Source organism: Ipomoea nil, unplaced genomic scaffold (assembly GCF_001879475.1).
Source record: "Ipomoea nil cultivar Tokyo-kokei standard unplaced genomic scaffold, Asagao_1.1 scaffold2144, whole genome shotgun sequence".
Taxonomy (NCBI): Eukaryota; Viridiplantae; Streptophyta; class Magnoliopsida; order Solanales; family Convolvulaceae; genus Ipomoea; species Ipomoea nil.
The window spans coordinates 5,379,134-5,401,708 of record NW_017618572.1 but is presented as its reverse complement, the minus strand read 5'-3'; the positions used below and the strand labels follow the sequence as shown (position 1 = coordinate 5,401,708).

The window sequence follows — 22,575 nt, the reverse complement described above, 5'->3', positions numbered from 1 at the left end:
TGAGGGTCAGCGCATATAGCGCTAACACGGCCCCGCAGCACCCTGCCTCGTATCGCAACACGAAGGGATCGATCGCAACCGACCGATGAACCGCAGCTCATCATAATGTTTGATCACAACCAAACAGTGGACCGCAGCCCAAAAGTGAGCCTCTGACCGCAGCCAGGAATATGAACCACAGCTCATGTAAAACGTTTGATCGCAACCAAACGGTAGACCGCAGCCCAAAAGTGTATTTCTGACCGCAGCCATCTTCTGAACCGCAGCTCAGGTATAACCAATTTAATCGCAACCAAATTGGGGTATCATGCACACATAACACATAGCAAGCACATGCAACCCATATTAACTCATTGGGAAAGGGGAGAAAACGTATAATTAAACCTATGCGTGGTCATCCACATACTAGGAATAATTCTAAGGGGTTCATACTTCTTTCACCTAGGCCAACGGATACCAATTCAACTAGCATGCGATACACAAGACTCTTTTATCCTACGAACAGTACCCGAAACATTAAACTAGACTTAGGCACGATAAACAGAGTCCGTTGGGACACCACGAGGGTCGGGGAAACATCAAACGGGGAAAACCACCATCCCGAAGTGGGAAAACCAGCGGGTGCCCGGCGGGCAATCGCCTGCCCGCTACCGGCGACGCCCAAATGGGGCAGCGGGTAGGTGACTCTTTTTCAATTCTTGGGTCCCGGGATCTTTCGTGGAACCCGAAACCATGTTTTGACACTTTTAAACACAAACGACGATACAACGTAGTCAAATAATGGATCAAAACCAAGAATCATATTGAATATATCCTAGCATGACTTCTAAACATAATTGACACCCGAACATGAGAAATCCCACCCAAATATATATCAAGAACATCACAATATAAAATTCCCAATTTAACCTAGGGCTCTAATCCCATTCAAATTATCAAGATCATAGTTCATCTTTAATATCAAGATTTATCAAGAATATCACACAATCATCAAGATCCTCTTATCATCATCAAGATCATCAAGATCACACATAAAATCATCTCATCAATCATCAAGATCATATCGTAGAAGATTTCATCAAGACACAAGCATATAGAAGGAGCCAAAGAAGAAGATCATAGCAAGGAAAATAGGTTTTGTTGAGAAATGGGTTACCTCTTAGCCTTAATTAGATTCCTTGGCTATTAAGACTCTTTTCTCTAATATCTCTTCTTCTTGATTTCTCCTACGTTTGGTGGTGGGGGATTCTTGGGAATTCTTGTGTGGTGATATTTATTGTGGTGTGGGTTCTAGGTGCCTCCTATGCCCCTATTTATATATCTAAGAGTCCCAATTAGGGTCTAAATAGTATGGGTTTGCTAATTCTATTCCTTATAAGACTAAGGGGTTGGTTTTAGGGATGAGGGTCCATGGACTATGGTGGACCCTTCTTAGTTAATTAATGGATTTTAATTCTCTTTTTAGGGTAAGTGATTAAATAATTAGTTTGGGTTAGAGGTCTTAACACAGGGTGTTACACCCGAAAACTATGGAACCAGTCAGAGATTCTATGTCCAAACATTGGATGCTTGTAATGGACTTAGGGGTAGAATGATAGAAATTGAATGTAGAAGAAGGGAAATTAGGGTTAAGAGAAAAAGAAAAAGACGAAAATAGATGATGTTTGTATTGAATCTCAGCATAAGAAACTTCCATCCTTCCTACAATAACTAAATACAAGCTAAGGCTAACAAAATCCCACAATTCAGCTGTCTACAACTAACGGACGCACAGCTGGAATTGGGGATGCAAAACGACGTCGCTGGAAGTGATCAACTGCTGCCTTTGCAACTGCCCGATCCGACGTCGTCGTTTCAGCTTATTCTCGCCAACGAAATAACAGCTGCTTAGACGACACCGTTTTAGGCCTGTTCTTTAACTACTGCTTGACTAGCCTTTATCTACCTAACTTCTTCCATTTGCCCTTACACTTGTAGCCATTACATCCCTGAATTCCTTCCTTATGCCATTTTCTCAGCTGCTTATCAGAGGGACTTTTCAACATCACATTCCTGGTCAGCCCCTTCAGGTAAACCTTTTTTCCTTCCTCATAGAAGGAAATGCCATGGGGTCTAGTGTGTAGCTGGATTGTAGCAAACTGATCCACCCAATCCATACCCAAAACAATATCACACCCCCCCCCCCATCTCAACAGCCTGAAATCTTTGACAAATTCCTCCTGCTGAATATGCCAGTTAAGGCCTAAGCAAACTGAATCACAAGCAATATTCTCCCCATTTGCTACTGTCACCATAAGCACATTTGCCTTCTCTGGTTCCTTTCTCAATCTATTTAACAGTTTGGGGTCCAGAAAACTGTGGGTGTTCCCACTATCAACAAGTATTATAATGGGTTGTTTCTAGATAGAGCCTAAGAGTTTGATGGTATTTAGCCCCTCACCCCTACAACAGCACTCAAAGACAGCTCAGCCTCCTCAGCGTTGTCCACCTGTTCTAATGGTTCAGGGTAATCACATTCTTGGTCCTCGATAATGTTAAATGTAGGCCCTCTACATTTGTGTCCAGGTTGCCATGCCTCAAAGCACTTAAAACACCTTCTCTGGTCTCTGAGTTGATTTCTAAATTGAACAATATCAGTGGCTTTAGAAGCTATAGTTTGGATAGAGGTTGTTGGTTTTTTTTTGGTGTATGGTAGGTGTTTGGTTTATAAGGGTAGGATGGTGCAACACCCCTAAATTTTAAGATATTCAAAGCCTATAAAATAAAGGTGAATCTAACATTAAATCCCAAACTGAGCATAAACAAAACATAATAGTCAGGGTAATATGCCACATCTAAGCTAGAGAACTTAGATGCACAGGCTACACTAATAAACCAAACACAAATCCATGAATCCATAATTGGGTAGCCTACTAATAGAATCTAAGACTATCTAGACTGGATTCGGGGGATCCAACTAGCGCACTCCAAGCTACTAATCTGTACCTGAAAAACATACGGTGTAACAACCGTCAGCGAATAATGCTGGTAACCCACTCCAACGTGTTAAGTACAATATAGGTAGATATAAGAAATCATTTTGAAACCGGAATACATATATACTTACAAAACTCTAATTTAAATCCAAGATCAAGACTCAGGACACGATAATAAACCCGACAATATAGAATAATCATAAAGGCTAGCATGCGTCCTAAGAACACGTTACAAGACATAACAGACTGATAAGCATATAAATAGCAAATAGAGACAACCAAAGCATTCAAGATAATCAGTTAGCAAGTTGTTATCAAAGCACACAATCCATCTTCCAACCTTATACCAAGTTCCAACCTTGTAGCTCCCTTCCGTCCTTATATCAGTTCCAACCTATACCTCCAGGCCACCCTTATATCGCCTCCCTTATTCCTCTGGGCAACTACACACCCCCACCGACAAACCACCTATCATCCACCAACATATCAAGATAACGCCGCAGTGCCATTCGCATGATCTGCACCTCTAGTGCCAATATCAATGGGTCAGCGCATATAGCCCTGACATGACACCGCAACACTTATAACCTGACCCATGCTCAACGGCAAGCTAGTCGAAGGTGGGTTTGTGCCTTTAGCATAGTAACCGCTAGGCCTGTACCTTTAGTAAAATGACCGGGCACAAGTGGTGCCAACCGCCAACAATTCATTTCCACCAATCACAATCTCAACATCATTATCATCTGTCACACCGGCCATTGCGCAATGACCACGATACTCATCATCATTCAATCAATCAACACATAATCAATCAATAACAATCAAGACATAACCACAATGACACGTACTACACATAAATTCCTAGAACGGTACTCAAAACACCAAACGAGACTCATACACGTCAAACGGAGTACAACGGGACACGAGGAAACATCAAACGGGGAAAAACATCACGACACACCACCAATTTCCAGCGGGTGGGTGACGGGTGGAGGACCACTCGCCGGCGGCGACCCTCCATTCCAGCGTGTGCCAGGCAGGCAGTCGCCTGCCCGCCGGCTGCCCGCTGGAACAGTACTTCCGGGTAGCGGGTAGGTGGCGGGCACCCGTGCCCCCACCTATCCCCCACTGATACTCAGGTAACTTTTTGGTCCCGGGATCTCTCGTGGAACCCAAAACCATGTCCAGACACATTCAAACACATAACGACAACACCACGTATTCAATTAACGGAATCAAACCAAGAATCATACAAAATACGTTCTAACACGATTCCTAAACATGCCAAGACTTCACATTAATCATACAATGGTTCAGGAGCATCCGGAACCTCAAGAATATCAAGAAACCTATATGCAAAGTCCTAAATACAAGTCCTAGGCTAGACTCAACACCCGATCATGCACAAACCCACCCAAATATACCAAGAACATCATAATACGCAATTCACGATATAAACCCTAGGGACAAGCTCTAGACATAATTAAATACAAGATCACACATATAATCAATTACAATTATAAAGATCACCAAGATTATCAAATAAACACAATATAAATCATAGGCAAGGCTCTATCAAGACTCAATCACAGAATCACACATACAATTATCAAAGGAGCCAATAAATAAGATATAACAAGGAAAATAGGTTTTGTAAGACATGGGTTACCTCTTAGCCCTAATCAATATCCTTGGCTACTAAGGTTCTTCTCTAAGATCTTCCTCCAATGGATTCCTCTAAGTTTGGTAGCGGGGAATTCTTTGCTGGGTTTCCTCGGGGAATATCTCGCATGATAGGGTTAATCGTAGTAGGGTTTCTAAATGCTTTCTAATTCCCTATATATAGATTCAGGAGTCCTAACTAGAATCTGAATAGTAAAGGTCTCTCAAACTGCCTAGCAAACCATATGGTTGCTTCCAGGTTCCTAGGCTGAGAGGTCCTGACAAAACACCTTAGGTTTGGTCTAAGCCTGGCAACATAATTCTCAAGGAAGTAGTGATCAGTTAGGTAAGGAAAATCTCTCAACAACAAGCTCTTGTAACCCTCATACTCATCAGTAGATTCATCAATTCCCCCCCCCGCCCCCCCCCCCCCCATTTGTAGGAGGCAAAGTCCTCCATTAGAGAAACTCCACTATCCCCAAATCTCTTACTCACAGGTTCAGCAAAATCTGGCCACAGAAATTCCCCCCTTAGATTATGCATATACCCTTCATACCATAGCCTAACCCTTCCAGTGAGGTGTACAAACAGTTTGTTCATAATATCATGCCTAGGTATGTGAGCCAGTACAAAAAATTTCTCACATCTGAGAAGCCAGTGCCTAGGATTATCATAATCAAATACATGGAACTCATTCTTATACTTGAGGAGTTCCAAGCTCTGGCCAACCCCCCCCCCCCCCCCCTAGGTAGCACCCACGCCTCCTCTTCTTTGCATCCAGTCCCTGATAGGTATTTCCAAGGCATCAATCTCTACTGGAGTTCTCAGCCCTAGCCCCACAGGTGTTTCTCGATCATCCTGCATAGGAGCTTTGTCTGCTCTTCTTCCCGGATCCACACAAGGACCTTCTGGAACTTGCCCTTGCACTGTTGATTAGCCTAGGGAGTTCTCCATGATCAGCACCACTGGTCGGTTAAGCCTAAAGAGCTGCAACAACTCCTCCTTGAAACTGCTAAACTGAGCAGTCATGTAACACCCCGTGTTACGGCCCCTAAAACCAATTAATCATTTAATCATTTACACAAAAGAAAGGACTAAATTCCAATAATTAATTATGAAAAGGTCCACCATAGTCCATGGGCCCTTATCCCTAAACCCAATCCCCTAGTCCTAGAAGGAATAGAACTAGCCCTAATTAGGGACTCTTAGGTATATAAATAGGGGGCATATGAGGCACCTAGAACCCACACCACAATAATCTCTCACCACACAAGAAGTTCCAAGAATCCCCCCTAGGAGAAATCAAGAAAGAAGGAATCTTAAAGAAAGACCCTTCATAGCCAAGGAAATTAATTAAGGCTAAGAGGTAACCCATGTCTCAACAAAACCTATTTTCCTTGCTATAATTATCTTCTTTGGCCTCCTCTCTATACTTGTGTCTTGATAAATCGTTTATGATGTTGATGATATGTTCTTGATGATTATGAGATGATTTTATGTGTGATCTTGATGATCTTGATGATGATAAGATGTTCTTGATGATCATGTGATGTTCTTGATGAATCTTGATGTTTTGATGATTAAAAGATGAACTATGATTTTATTAATTTGAATATGATTAGAGCCCTAGGTTAAAAGTGGGAATTTCGTATTGTGTTATTCTTGATATAATTGGGTGGGATTTCACATGTTCGGGTGTTGATTATGTTTAGAAGTCATGATAGGATATGTGCTATATGATTCTTGCTTTTAATCTGTTAATTGTCTACGTGGTGTCATCAATTGCGTTTAAAAGTGTCTAAGCATGGTTCAGGTTCCACAACGGATCCCGGGGCGTTTATTTTGATAAAGAGTCAGTGTGGGGTAGGTGGGGGTAGGGGGACCCGCCACCTACCCACTGCCCGAGAAGGGCGTCGCCGGCAGCGGGCAGCCGGCGGGCAAGCGACTGCCCGCCGGGCACCCGCTGCCCAGAGACTTATCACCGGCGGGCAGCCGGCGGGTGGTCCTCCACCCACCGGCTACCCGCTGGAAATTGTCCAACTCGGGACTCCGGCTTCCCCGTTTGATGTTTCCCCGACCCTCGTGGTATCCCAACGGACTCCGTTTATCGTGCCTAAGTCTAGTTTGATGTTTCGGGTACCGTTCGTAGGATAAATGAGTCTTATATATCGCATGCTAGTTGAATTGGTACCTCGTTGGCCTAGGTGAAAGAAGTATGAACCCCTTAGGACTATTCCTAGTTTGTGGATGACCACGCATAGGTTTCTTTATACGTTTTCTCCCCTTTCCCAACGTGCTAATATGAGTTGAATGTGCTTGCTATGTGTTATGTGTGCATGATACCCCAATTTGGTTGCGATCAAATTGGTTATTCCTGAGCTGCGGTTCAGAAGCTGGCTGTTGTCAGAATTACACTCTTGGGCTGCGGTCCACCGTTTGGTTGCGATCAAACGTTTTACATGAGCTGCGGTTCATATTCCTGGCTGCGATCAGATGATCACTTTTGGGCTGCAGTCCACCGATTGGTTGCAATCAAACGTTTTACATGAGCTGCGGTTCATATTCCTGGCTGCGGTCAGATGACTACTCTTGGGCTGCGGTCCACTGTTTGGTTGCGATCAAACATTATGATGAGTTGCGGTTCATCGGTCGGTTGCGATCGACCCCTTCATATTGCGATACGAGGCAGGGTGCTGCGGGGCCGTGTCAGAGCTATGTGCATTGACCCTCATGTATGGGCATGCGATTGGTCCTGTGGCGCCACCAAAGTGTGCTTGTGTGTGATGAGATACGAATTGGAATGATGATATGAATGAGATGAAGTGAATCTGTGACTATAGGATATATGCTAGTATCTTTATATGCTTGGTTATAACTGTTGAATGTGCTTATCCCTATCTGTCGAGTCTATTCCTGGTTTTTAAAACTAGTGTCTCCTAAGTATATATCTTCCTGCTTCAAAATGACTTTTCGTATATCTATCTATAATGTATTTCAACGCGTTGGAGTGGGTTACCAGTATCTCTCGCTGAACAAATATATTTGGCTTTCAGGCACAGATGAGTAGACACTGGAGCGCGCTAGAGATTCGGAGCGTAGAGTAGATAGTTTCCCTTTCGGCCTGCGTGCCATGCTTATGTATTGACATTATTGAGGATATTAGTTATTAGCCTGTGCGCCTGAGTTCTCTAGCTCAGGTGTGGCATAGCACCCCGTACTCTTATGTTATGTTTTGGGATTTAATGAGAATTTACCTTTATTATATTAGTCTCAAAAGTTTTAAAATTTCGGGGTGTTACAAGTCAGCCCATTGATTGATTCCTAAGTGGATTGATTAAGCTAAATCATGGACGCTTCCAGCTTTTTCATGCGTTCCTCTATGAGGGCTCTGATACCACTTGTAATGGACTTAGGGGTAGAATGATAGAAATTGAAGGTAGAAGGAGGGAAATTAGGGCTTAGGAGAGAAAGAAGAAGAAGAAAATAGATGATGTTTGTATTAAATCTCAGCATAAAAAACTCCCATCCTTCCTACAGTAGCTAAATACAAGCTAAGGCTAACAAAATCCCACAATTCAGCTCTCTACAACGAACGGACGCACAGCTGGAATTAGGGATGCAAAACGACGTCGTTGGAAGTGATCAACTCACTACAAGTAAAATGCACATAGACAACGGTTAATAACCGTTGTCGTAGGGGTATAATTTCTGTTGTTGAAGCCGGTGTTGTTGTAAGTCCCGCGCATAGACAACGGTTTTTTAACCGTTGTCTTTTCTAGAAACAACAACGGTTTTTTAACTGTTGTCTATTAAGTGTTGTTGAAGCTGGTGTTTTTGTAAGTTACGCACATAGACAACGGTTAATAACCGTTGTCTTTTCTAGAAACGACAACGATTTTTTAACTGTTGTCTATTAAGTGTTGTTGAAACCGGTGTTGTTAAAAGTCACGCACATAGAGAACAGTTTTTAACCGTTGTCTTTTCTATAAACGACAACGGTTTTTTAACCGTTGTCTATTAAGTGTTGTTGAAACCGGTGTTGTTAAAATCACGAACATAGACAACGGTTTAAGAACTGTTGTCTATTGAGTGTTGTTGAAACCGGTGTTGTTAAAAGTCACGTACATAGACAACGGTTTTAAACCGTTGTCGTTTCTTTCAAAGACAACAGTTTTTGACCCATTGTCTATTCAATGTTGTTGAAACCGGTGTTGTTAAAAGTGATGCACATAGACAACGGTTTTTAACTGTTGTCTTTTTTTTTAAAAGACAATAGTTATAAACTGTTGTCTATTGTGTGTTGTTAAAATCACTGTTGTTAAAAGTCATGCCCATAAACTGTTGTCTTTTGTAGAAAATACAATAGTTTCAAATTGTTGTCTATTGTAAAATAGTCTCAATCCATTTTTAACCTGCTTAAATTTTAATCATATAAAAAAAATCAATTTATCCATTCACCATTGCCAAGTGTAGTTACATAATTTTGCAGAAGCTAAGCAAGGTTCAAAATAACAAGTCAAAATACTTTCATTACCAATTCTAATCGAATCATCATCCAAGTCATAATACTACAAAAAACAATTCTACGAACCAAGTCTAAATGATTACAACGTCAAATCATACCTACTCTATATAACTTGATAGAATATTGGCCCATTCTGAACGCACCAGATCAATAACCGCTTTGTCATAATCAACTTGTTGGAACTACATGTAAAAAAGTGAGTAAATAAATTAGTATAGATAATAAATTTGCAATGAAATGCGAAATAAGTTAAGAGTAATTCGAAAAGCAAAAAAAGTAGGGTTATAACGCAGAAGAAAGTCAAATATTTGCTAATTTGCTAAAAAGAGATTTCCATATTAAAGAATTGAAGTTGAACTTCCCTAAACAACAGCAAATTAACTGCTTTTTAAAACACATTATTATAAACATCACAGCTAAGAAACATATAGCAGTTCTAAAGACAAGAAAGGATGCTTGAACTTAGATTTGCAAGATCTTTTGCCATAATGGCTTCATCTTTATTACACTCCATTCAAAAAATCCCAAATGGTGCGTAGACTAAATGTTGCTCAATTTCACTTAACATATCAAAGCCCAAAAAGCATATTTTGCAAACAGAGGAGGTATTTATACACTACACAAGAATAAAAGTGAACCATTGATGCTATAGAATTGATACATTGTTAGTCATGCGTTAGCCGGAAGGGTCGATTACCAACCCCGGCCCCTATCATACCGTCTTTAACCCCTACACACCATACCGCACCATTCTGAACACCACACCGCACCACGCAGGGCCGTTCTAGGCCATGTCGGACCGGCGCGACCGCACAGACCCCAATTTTTTTTAAAAAATATTATCGATATAATCTATTATTTTTTAAACTTGATAATTATTATTATTATTTTTGAATTCATAGATTGGTCTTAATTGTAATATAATTGAAAATAAAACTTTAATGAATTGATATTGAAATTTTGGTGAATAATTTTATATTTAAATATGAACGAAAATAGAACTATTAATGAATGGACACGTCACTGGCCGCTCATGACGGTGGTCAAAGCTATCAGCCCAAAATTATAGGTAAAAGATAAGGTGTAACACTTTAGTATATAAGAATTGGTGTGGTTTGGTGGGTTTAGCTTTGTTTGTTATGTTAAAGGTTTTGGGTTCTATCCTTTTTTATGGCATTTTTAACCTATTTTATACAATCATTGTCTTGGTTCTCAGAGAAAACACAGAAGAAAACTGGTTATATCCTAGATGTTGCGCTTAAATACATAAGTGTTGTTGTGGTTTGGTGGCTTTAGCTTAGTTTATTAAGTTAGAAGTCTTGGATTCTATTCTTCTTAAGGGAATCTTTAAATTATTTTTTAAAATTGTTGTCTTTGTTTTCACAAACAACACAGAAGCAACCCAATTATATATCAGATGTTGCACTTTAATACATAAGAGTTTGTATTGCTTAGTTGGTTAAACCTTATTTGTTATGTTTGAGGTCATAAGTTCGACTCCTGTTGTTAACATCCTTGTTTTTATTTTATACAACTGTTAAATAGTGATGCGCAAAGACAACGGTTTTTTATAACCGTTGTCTTTGTAGTGTTGTGTATTCAAATACGCTTAAAGACAACATACCAAAGACAACGGTTAAATAAAACCGTTGTCTTAAACAAATAAAGAACGCGCAACGACAACAGTTATATAAAACTGTTGTCGTTGTAGTGTTGTGTATTCGAGTGCGCTTAAAGACAACACACCAACGACAACGGTTAAATAAAACTGTTGTCTTTTTTTAAAAAAAGAGCGCACAAAGACAACGGTTTTAAACAACCGTTGTCTTTCTAGTGTTGTGTATTCCAGTGCGCTTAAAGACAACACACCAACGACAACAGTTAAAAAAACCGTTGTCTTCTTTAAAAAAAAAAAAAAAAAACTCACATAGACAACGGTTTTAAAAAACCGTTGTCTTTGTGGTGTTGTCTTTTCACAAAATGCACAAAGACAACACACTTATAACAACGGTTAAGTAAAAACTGTTATCTTTGACAAAAATGTTGCATCAAAGACAACGGTTTTGAACCAAACTGTTGTCTTTTATACAAAAGACAACACTTTTCTTAAAAACTGTTGTCTTTCTAGTGTTGTCTATGTGCATTTTTCTTGTAGTGACTGCTGCCTTGCAACTGCCCGATCCAACGTCGTCGTTTCAGCTTATTCTCACCAATGAAATAACGGCTGCTCAGACTAGCCATCATCTGCCTAACTTCTTCCATTTGCCCTTACACTTATAGCCATTACAATGATCACGTTCTTTCTCCCGATGTCCAAGAAAAGCTGGTCAGGGAAAACCCTCCAAAAGGAGTCTTCAAGAACAAAGGCAGCGATCATTGCGCGTTCTTCTCAAAGCCACAATCGTTGCATAAAATTTTACTTGAAATCGCTCAGATTCAGTAGGACCGACTTGATTTCTTCACGAGAATTAGGAAAATTGGTCATGCTTCCTAGTTGTGTACTCTTTTTGTGTGGTTGTAGTTCAGGTCGGGTCAATTCTAGCATACATAAATCTTGTAATTATCATGTCAGTATTTTTTTTTTTTGAAAACATCATGTTAGTATTTATCACACTATGATTTTAAATTAAGGATTTAATCTAATCATTTTGGTTCACTTTTTATAGCTTGGAATGACAAAATTGACTCTAAAAATTGAGTCACATTTCATGCAAATGATTATTTCTGGTGACTGGATGGTAACCATGGTTGTAAAATGCGGCCAAGGCTGAGGGGTTTTCGCCTTTAGGCGCCACTTAGTTGAGGCCGACTGTCTAGCTGGCCGACTCAGCCCCGAATTGGCGTCGAGTTGGCCGACACAACCGGGTTATTATTATTTTTTAATTTTATTTATTGTTTATTTTTTTTTTTTTGCAATTTTAGAGTTATGTGTAATAATTTTTTATTTGTGTACATAATCAATATATATATATATATATATATATATATATATATATATATATATATATATATATATATATATATATATATATATATATATATATATATATAGGGGTGATCACATGTGGCCATGTTGTTAGGTGTGGTCATATGGTCAATCATATTAATCAAGATTTTTCTAGTATTTTCGCGCACATCCTCCTACCCAGCGAACTGTAAGGGTAAACTCGTCATAAAACACCGAAATAGGGAAAATCACAATGTTGTGTGTTTTATTACACTATTGGTGCATGTTGTCAACACTGTTGGTGTATTCTAGAACCCGACCGCTATAAATGGCCACTGTAATTACCATAACACGGGAATACACCATTGGTGTGTTTCACTGTGGTGTGTTTTATTACACTATTGGTGTATGTTGTCAACACTGTTGGTGTATTCTGGAACCCGCCCACTATAAATGGCCAATGTAATTACCATAACACCCCCACTTACCAAAACGCGCGAAAATCCTCAAAATTACCACTGCCGTTAGATTTAACTCATTCAACGACACAGATACGATCACACGACCACACCTAATGACATGACCACATATGAGCGATTTTCTATATATATATATATATATATATATATATATATATATATATATATATATATATATATATATATATATATATATATATATATATATATATATATATATATATATGAATAAGGGTCAAATAGGCCACTGAACTATACACCAAATTACAATTAGGCCAACGTACTCAAAAAAGATGCAATTAGGTCCCTGAATTACACAAATTCATGCAATTAGGTCTAAAATGACATATTTATCTGCCATGTAGGTTGCGGATTTTAAAAATAATTTATAAAATAATTTTAAACAAAAAATTAATTAAAAGAAAAAACAGAAAAGCTGGAGAGGATCTCCGGTCATTCTTTTTTTTAATATTTTTAATTAAATTTTTGTTTAAAATTATATATATATATATATATATATATATATATATATATATATATATATATATATATATATATATATATATATATATATATATATATATATATATATATAGGATCCGGATCAAGTGAGAACCTAATCTTAGGTGAGGACGTGAGGACTAATCTTGTGCGTTTTTTTTTTATTTGGATGACCCAGATTTGAGTTCTTGAGATGACATGGATTGATCTTTTTTGTTAAAGTGGGGTAGTAGTGTCTTTTTCTATTTTTTTAAAGTGTGAACGCATGTGTAATCCTTGGCCAAATTGGTTTCATATTTTCTTGGATCATCACCGTTGCAATTTGGAGCCGCGATTTCTTCATCATTGATTGAGTGTTCGCCCATGCAAACTAATCAGTATTTTTTATTTTTTTTCGCTTGTTCTTGTGAGTATAATATTGTCTATATTTGGATTGTTGTGTATATGTATAAATGCCTGGGTAGTACGATTGTGCATTCGTGTGTGCTGATTGTGCAACCTAGTGTTGTAAGTTGTGCACTATAGGCTAGAGAGTTGTGCATTATAGCACATAGTTCAGTGCATCGTAGGACATTGGGATGTCCACTGTATGATTTTTTGGCGGGGTTTGAATGCACAACAATAAAGTTATCGATGCACAACACTCAGTATAGGAATGCACAACATTTTGTATAGGAATGCACAACATTTTGTATAGGAATGCACATCTTTTAATAAGACTGATTTACCCTAAATTTATATATTTTAATATTTTAAAGGGATTTGTTTTCTTAATCCATATGATTTGTTCCTTTTAATCTCAGCCATACATCATTCTGATTTAGTGGTCTAGATTAGTCTTCACATCCTCACCTAAGATTAGGTCCTCACATGATCCGGACCCTTATTAGAAGGCCGCCCAAGAAGAAGTTCAAAGAAGAAAAGAAGTTCTCCAAACCAGGTTAAACTCATCTGATTCCACTATTGAAATATCACCAGATAAGCCTACTGAGTCTCTACCTGATGTTCATGTATCTCCTCTACACTCTGTTACCCTTATTTTGCCTGTTGAGAATCCATCATGTTCTGTTCCGGCCTCACATGAATCTATGTTGCCTATATCTACGAATGTTGAGTTTGCTAAAAATGTTGAGTTTGTTGATCCATCTTGTTTGCCTAAAACTGTTTTTCCTGAAACTGAGAAAGTTATGCCTGAAGTGTCTAAGACTGATGAGTCTGATAAATCTGTTCCTATGTCTGTCTCTGATAAGTCTGTTCCCATGTCTGTTGATTCTAGTGGTCCAAAACAAGTTGTTGTCTGTAGTGATGTTGATATGCCTAATGATGTAGTCTCACTAGTACAAAACTGCACATACGGTCGCGTATTATTACTGTTTTAAAAAATTAAAAAAAATTAAAACTATATTTATTTACAACTATTATAAAATTACTACAGTAATTGTAAAAAATACAATAAATGAAATTACATATCGAGTTTGCAAAAGCATTGGCACTCCTAATAATACAAAATCCAAAATTAAATATTTATATTGATTGCTTTATGGTAGTAAAGCAAGGGGAAATTTACATGAAAGGAAACTATACCTAATTTTGCATGGCAAAATAAACACATATACAAGTGTACAACATAGAAGAACAGATCATCACATTCAAAGGATCCCTGCACTTTGAAGTGAATCAATATTCACCTCACCTATCCATTCAGTTTGCTATACAATTTTTTCAAAACAAAAACAGGAACTAGTTTGATTGAGAACTCTTTACTCAATCATCATCCTCAGAATCTGAATCATCCTCCACATTTGGTCCTCACAAATGCATGTTTAAACTATTTACCATTTCACCATATACAAATCCAACAATTCGGTCAAGCTTAGCCTGATGGTCCAAGAGGAAAGGCCGAAGATGATTCATATACACTTGCTTTGCACCCTGCCATGCATAAATTTCCTGACCAACTTCTACAAATCTCAAGTGGTTTCATATAGTAACACAAAAAACAAGAGAGAATTGACCTGGTTGGACTTACATCGATAGATGGAAGTTGAAGCCAAACAAGAAATGCAAACTTCGTATGATAGTATAGTGGAAACCTGATTATATTGAAAAGAGATGGCAACAGATTAAGGTCAGAACTGAAAAAGTAAATACAATGGCTTAAGATCAGAGACAGGAAAGCAGGAATAATATGTACCAGTTAAGAAGATTATCTGTGAACAATTCTACCATGCTAAAAGATCCATAAGCTGCAAGCAATAGGAAGTCTTCATTAGTTCTAAGAGACCCATTACAACATTCATCAAGAATATTCAACAACACCACCAACCTGCCCAGTACATAAGCCATTTTTTTTTGCTCCTCGTGATCCCTTCGTTCAATTGCCTTAAATGTAGAATAAACAGGTAAAACAACACCAATAGAACAGCTGCACAAGCCATACCATAGTGAAGCCTCATTAATAAGTGTTGTCTAATCTTCAATTGCATAACAGGAATATTCTAATTCTAGCAATTATAGTATTATATAGGAGTAAATAATTTCATTGCTCTACTATTTTCTATCAGGAGTTTTATTGATCACTTGACTAATATATATGGTTAAGCATATAGAAATGGATCACCATAAAGAAAATCATCCCTTGTACTGATAAGAAATTGTAAAATAAATATAAAGTCGAGATAATAAATAAATAAGAAATGTAAAAGCTCACCTTGTTGTTCGGACAACAATGTTAGAACCAAGTGGGCAAAGAAGTAACCGCAACCCAACCTGAATCAGTTGGATTCACATAACTAAAACTAAGAATACATAAAAAAAAAAATTAAAAGGTATGTGTTCCAAAATCACAATTACTAAAAGAATTTATCAAAAAAGCACTATGCAGACTGCAGAGTGAATCACATTTGTAATCAATAAGATTATAAAAACCTACCTCCAAAACCTCAAGAGCATCAATGCTGGCAAAAGGGTCTGAAACATGTGAAGCCCACACATTAAGGATGATAGGAGAGAGAATGGGTTCCACTAATGGCAATAGTTCAGGACCTACAATAGAGCATAAAAACATTTAAAAAATCTCTTACAGAAGTTGACATTTGAGAAAATATCATAAATAGTAAAGCTAAGCACCAAGTCAGCATAGACTACAATTTTGGGCATGAGAACTAACCTGCCTTGACAGTAGCCTGTAGTGTCTCAAGCACCAGATGCATTGTTTCATCAGATGCCTACGTACCTGCTGCATTTTCCTCTGCAATTTGACATCACCTTCAGCAGCAATACCATCCAGTTTAAGGAGTTGATTCATCAAGAGCTCAATCAAATTTATTAGTGTCTTTTCCTCAACTTTCCCACCTCTTGAGATTACAGATTCTAACGCAGAACAAGGTTGATAACACCCCTTGCAACTGTGGATGATCCAACATCAACATCAAGCTGAAAAACCAAGAAACAATGCAGCTACCTCCAAGTAATTATTGCACACTCAAGGATCACCATGCCCAAACTCCCTATCTCACTCTTGTAGTTTGCAGCTACAAGTTTTCAAATAAAGTATGTTGAGAATATAGATTTCAAAAGGATTAGTTCAACTTACCTGCAGCTTCAAAATGATCTTCATTCACTCTTCAAAAAAAATCGAATGCCAATAAACCACAAAAGCTGCAATGATGACAATTCTAGAATAAATCAGAGATAGATAGCTACCAACACTGCACAATCAAAGAGTAAAAATTCCAAAAAGGTGTTAGATAGATAGTTACCCAAGAACATGGCATCCTCTATCATAGACTCTTTTGGAAATCAAACCCATCAAACTTATACTTCCACCACCATAGACCAAGTCTATCTTCCTACTTACCTACAGCCAACATTAACAAAGTCAAAACCATAATCTACAAGCACATAGCATTAAAATAATGAAAGAACTGGGTATGACAGTTTCTTACTCACCCAATAAGATGTTGCTGCTTTTTAAATCTCTATGGATAACCGTCAACCTCGAATATTTGTGGAGATAGAGTAACCCCTGAGCAATTCCTTCTACATTGTTCAATCGGTTCCCCCATCTTAGCAGCTCCTTCCAGTCAGGGTCTGTTCATTCCAAATTCATACAACTATGAATACAACAGATAGTATATGATTATATAAATCACTTGCAATTACCAATGTGTATACTTACGAAATAAAAAGGAATCTAAGCTTTTATTCTATATGATTCCAGTGATATCAATATCAATATCACAAATGTTTTGAAAGCTCTCTCATCAACCTTTCCCATTATATACTTTCTTGTAATAATTATAACTCCCACCTGCAAAGAATTGCTTATTAAAATTTCTTTAGATGTCTAAACTGAAAATTATAAATGCTTTGGAGTCTGGATTTACCAAAGGAAGTCTCTTTAAGTTCAGGAAAAAAGAGTCAATATAGTACATCTGATCTCCAAGCTTGGCATTCTCTATATGTACTTCATTACTATAGTACATAGGAAAAAAGAGTCAATATAGTCTGGATTCCAACCAGCTTTTATTACTGGATCTTCAGAATCAACAGCCATTATCAGCTCGGGCCGTGTGGTTGAGTTCCTCAAGAGAGGAGTACTTGTGGAAGTAGCAAGTAACCAACCCTCTTGAGATGTTAAATAAATATTCTATATGATTCTTATAATTTTATTAATTAGTGAACTCTATACCTCAACACATTACACTAATATCTCAATATCTGTTTGTGCAGGCATACTTGAATACTCCTTTGACTTCTGCCCCAAACTTCACACAAAGTGCAACATAGCAATGAGGTATGAATCAAAGGAGCATAAATAAAAATGTTGCTATAATATCATAATATTTCAGAAAATAGATAGAAATACAGACAATTTCAGACCCAATGCTTTGCAAGAGCTTAAAACTAACCTAAAGAACCTGAAGATCGGCGGCTGTATCGTCGGCGGGGGAGGCGGCAGTGGCATCGGCGGGGGAGACGGCAGTGGCGTCGGCGGGGATGGAGGCTGTGGCGGTGCGTCGCGGTGGGGGCGTGCGACGGTGGATGGTGCTGTTCGTGTGGCGGTCCGTCGCGGTGAGTGTCGTCGCCGCAGGCCAACGACGTGGTGGCGGTGGGTGGCCGGCGGCGTCAGACGATCGAGGCAGAGACGGTCGATCGGAGCAGAGCTGAGGATGATTTCGATTGGAGCAGAGCTGAGGGTGTTGGAGGGTGTTGAAGGGTGTTGAGAGTAGTGTTAGAGGATTTTGATCTGATGCAGATCTAGGGTTAATATATTTTTTTTATTTTTTTTATTTTTTTTAGGGTTAATATTATGCAACCATTTCTAATAGAAATGTTGCCTATTATAAAACAAGTTCTATTTTAAGGTAACCATTTTTATTAGAAATGGTTGTCTATTATAAATTAATTTTTTTTAAATAAATACAAAATACAATGGGCAATCATTACAGCTAACAATGGTGGCGAATTATTGATCACTTATTTACAAAATTGCCACCACGAATTTTGAGTTAAGATTGGGCAGCCATTCTTTAAAAAATGGTAGTCTATGGTCAATCTTCTATCACTAGTACAAAAAAGAACATAGAAGACTGGCATTTAGTTACTGTTCTTAAAATAACAGTAGTGTATTCTTATGCGGTGGCAATTTTGTAAATAATTGATAAATAATCCACTACCGTTAATAGCTGCAACTGTTGTGGTTTAGAAAAAATAAAAAAGCTTTTATATTCTGCCACCGTTTTTTCACGAAACAGTGGCGAAAAATAAATATTTCCGCCACTATTTCTTCACGAAACAGTGGCGAAAAGTTTCAATAATTCATATAAAAAATAAAAAATAATTATTTTTATCAGATCCGATGAATCTGCCTCACTCACACCGCCGTTCCTCTCTCACTCCTTCACGCCTCTCAACATCTCACATCCATCTTGGTCTGTCTCCTCAATCTTCACCTCCGCCTCTCAATATCTCAGATGGGCGACACCGCCTGTGGTGATGGAGATGGACAACGTCGCCCGCCTGCCTGAAGGACGATGACGACGACAGCACGACGGTGCTTATGGACGACGATATAGATCTGGATCCGCATCAGATTGAAGAGACCGCATCCTTGTCCAGATCCTCGTCCTTAGAGATAGTTCCGGGTTGTTTGGTTCTTGAATCGGAAAGACGGCACAGCGGTGCTTATTGACGACGTCGCCCACCTCCCTCTTCCAATCTATCGTCCGACGGCCCCGACGATACAGATCTGGAATCGCATCAGATAGAAGATACCGCATCCTCATCCATAGAGATAGTTCCGGGATGTTTGGTTCTCTCGCAAATCGGGAACGGGTAGCGCGTCCCTCACCACTTCCCTCGCTAGGGCTGTTGCTCCAACCAGAGGACTGCCTCCGCTAGGTAAACTATATTTTGGATGATTTTTTCCTAATAATATTAGTTCCTGACTTTTTCTGCATAAATTTCCCTCCTTCTACTTTAATTTTTTCCAAAAGCTTTTGGGATGTGGATATATGGCTTTTCATTTGTAATGCTTGCAACATTTTGCTATTTTTGTTTGTGTGTTCCTAGATAATGTTCTTGTTGTTATTGTTTTCTCCCAGGCTGCAGACTTTGATGTAGAAGCAGCTGAGCATGGAATTGTGTATATTGATGAAGTTGATAAGATAACTAAGAAGGTTGTAGAATATTACTATATACCTCTCACAATAAGATTGAGGCCCCAATCTATTGTTTAATACTTCACTTTAAGTGTTCTATATCATGCTGCAATAGTGCCATATCGTGGAATGTAATTGCTGACACTTTACAAGGCATATTAGTCTTTTACTCCGGTAACTTTTTTTTTTTTATTTTATAGGTTGACTCTAGGTTGCTCCTACAAGAAACAAGGATTCGTTTAGGATTGTTCATAAATGGGTGAAATTAGATATCTGCAAACAGTAACTTGTGCCAAGTAGAAAGTACTTTACCTTTCTCGTTCGAATACCTTTCAGGCTCACTTCAAGTTGATTCTCCAGATTTGTTAGATCTTTGATGCTTAGTCCAGAAAGTTCTTTTCCCAAAAGCTGCCTGCATTTATGTGAAACAAAGAACTGGTATGCTTCTTGTCTCTTGCTTTTGCTTCATTTAGCTTTCACCTTATCTTGATCTTTTAGACAAAACTATCTTATGCATTTTCTAGAAACTGCCCTTAACATTGCATGGAAGTAACAAATTCTTGTAAAATTTGGGATATCTTTTCTGATATTTGTTCAGAATTCGAAGTGTTTTATCTGTTACTCTGTTATATCTTCATATTATGCTTCCTCAAAATTGAACTGCTGCATCAATCTTAGATGGCTCAAATAGACGGTAGGATGAACTTTAGGAAAATGAACGTGGGTTTTGTTAAGTATTTATCAGCTAAGAAGTCAAAGAAGGAACTGCAGAGATTTAGATTATCTGAATAAATGAGACTCTTACTCAAATATGTGGACTTAACTGATTTTCTAATGCTTAAAAAGACTTATTATGTTCATGCTTTAAAAAGTAAAGTAAAATAGATGGAAGTTTATTACAACTTAGAACTCTAATTTCTTACTAAGCCAAATATGTTGGGTGTAATGGGCTTGAGCAAAATGAAATGGTCTATGCATATAATATTAGTCGATAGATTATATATTTTGGTGAATTTTCAATTGATTGAGAAAATTGAAATTTCAAATAGAATTAACTCATAAAAGAGATTTTTAAAATTTTAAAATCTATCACTGAATCAGAATTAATTTGGTTAATTGATCAATTAACCTAATTAATTTCCGATTTGATTGGCTAACCGAGCTAAAGCTAAACAAATGAACACCTCTAGCTTTAAGGTAATAATGCACCTGGGCATAATAACCTCTCCAATATGTTGTGGTTTCTCTAGCCAATGAGAGAGAATGTTATACACATTTAACCGGAGAAATCCTCATGTGATTCCACTTGAGGGACCAATTGTAGGTAAAAAATTTCTTAAGTGGTTTGATCATTGAGGCATTGAAAGGAAGGGAAACCTAAAGTGGAATTCAGGGCTAATTTGGGTCTCTGAAGGGATGGTAGTTCAATGACATTGTTGGAATATGGGTCATACATCAACTTGGTAAGAACTGAGAAGGCTGTGGTTGAGCTTCAATTGTGTCCTTTTAACCCTAACTGGTATCATAGAAGCAATTGGAAGTCCATTTGCCTCGTCTCTCTTGTTCAAAAATGCATTTCCAAATCTACCTGATAATTGTGATGTGTAGATAACCTAAGGGCTATCAGACCTATTTACCCAAATGACCAAGGAAAGTAAATAAGATTATTTAGCATTATTAGGTAGGTTATTGCATTTGAAATTGCTTGTGAATGACAATTATGTGATGCCATGGCTCTCATAATGCCTAGTCTAGTTCTCACTTTCAGCTCTTTGGATACCTGCACGCACTTGATTTATTCAAATTTTATCCCAGTGGGATGTTATTCTGTCCATGATGTTTATTTACTGAGTATGAGCCTTAGTGCCCTTACAAATGCTGTAGTGGCATCATCATTGGAGAAATGGTTCAATCTTGTGTTGTTGTGGAGAAGTTGGAAAGAAGCTAACATTGTTGTAAAGGGATCATAGCATAGGCTAAAATAAACTTGCTGAGATTTCTTTTCTTTTGGTATATGTAAGAGTATAAATACAGGTTTATAATACTGGACTTGGAATTAATTTATAGTTTTATACATCCTTGTTTTGGTCAAGCAGTTCTGTATTATATTAAACCACCACCAAAATGTAGCAATGTAATTTTAACTGTTTGCATGTTGCACTATGATTGCAGTTCAGCTTATATAAATCCAATTGGAAGTATCAGTATGATGGATCTTCGAACATTTTTGAAATGGGCAGCCATTCATCTTGGTTACTCAACCTTGGCAGAAATTGAAGCCATGCTGAATTGGAGCCTATACGATGCAACTATAGCCAGGTCTTAGTTTTGGCACACTAGTTCATTGATTGTTGTTTAGCCATTCATCTTAGTTCATTGATTTTTTTTTAGCCACTCATCTTAGTTCATCGATTTTTTTTAGCCAGGTCTTAGCTTTCAGTTTGGAACTGCAAATCTATAATTCATTGATTGTTTTTTAGCTTGAAGTATTGTAATTTTATAATGTTTGTATAAGAATCGAAGTGTGAAAAACGAATATTGTTTTGTTTTTTTTTTTTAATTATTTTTTTTTAAAAAAAAAATAAATTGAATCCGCCACTGTTCTTCAAAGAAGAACAGTGGCGGAAAGTAATTTTTTTTAAAAAATAAAATGAATCCGCTACTGTTCTTCAACAAGAACAGTAGCAGAAAGCGAATATTAAAATAATAATAATACTAATCCGCCACCATTCAAGTGAAGAACAGTGGCGGATTACTCAACTTTTCGCCACTGTTCCACAACAGTGGCGAAAAGTCCAAGACTTTTAGTGACTATAGTATT

The 22,575-nt window shown here is 37.8% G+C and overlaps 2 long non-coding RNA genes and 1 pseudogene across 2 annotated transcripts; 2 read left to right on the top strand and 1 right to left on the bottom strand.

The window, feature by feature from the left end:
• Positions 1–2,674: 2,674 nt before the first annotated feature.
• Positions 2,675–21,303, top strand: LOC109148533. The gene is made up of 3 exons (XR_002048821.1): positions 2,675–2,691; positions 6,544–6,549; positions 21,169–21,303. It is a non-coding gene; the product is annotated as an uncharacterized LOC109148533 (long non-coding RNA).
• On the bottom strand, positions 14,589–16,367 carry LOC109148529 (annotated as a pseudogene).
• LOC109148532 lies at positions 18,903–20,244 on the top strand. The gene is made up of 3 exons (XR_002048820.1): positions 18,903–19,494; positions 19,698–19,772; positions 19,955–20,244. It is a non-coding gene; the product is annotated as an uncharacterized LOC109148532 (long non-coding RNA).
• Positions 21,304–22,575: the final 1,272 nt, after the last annotated feature.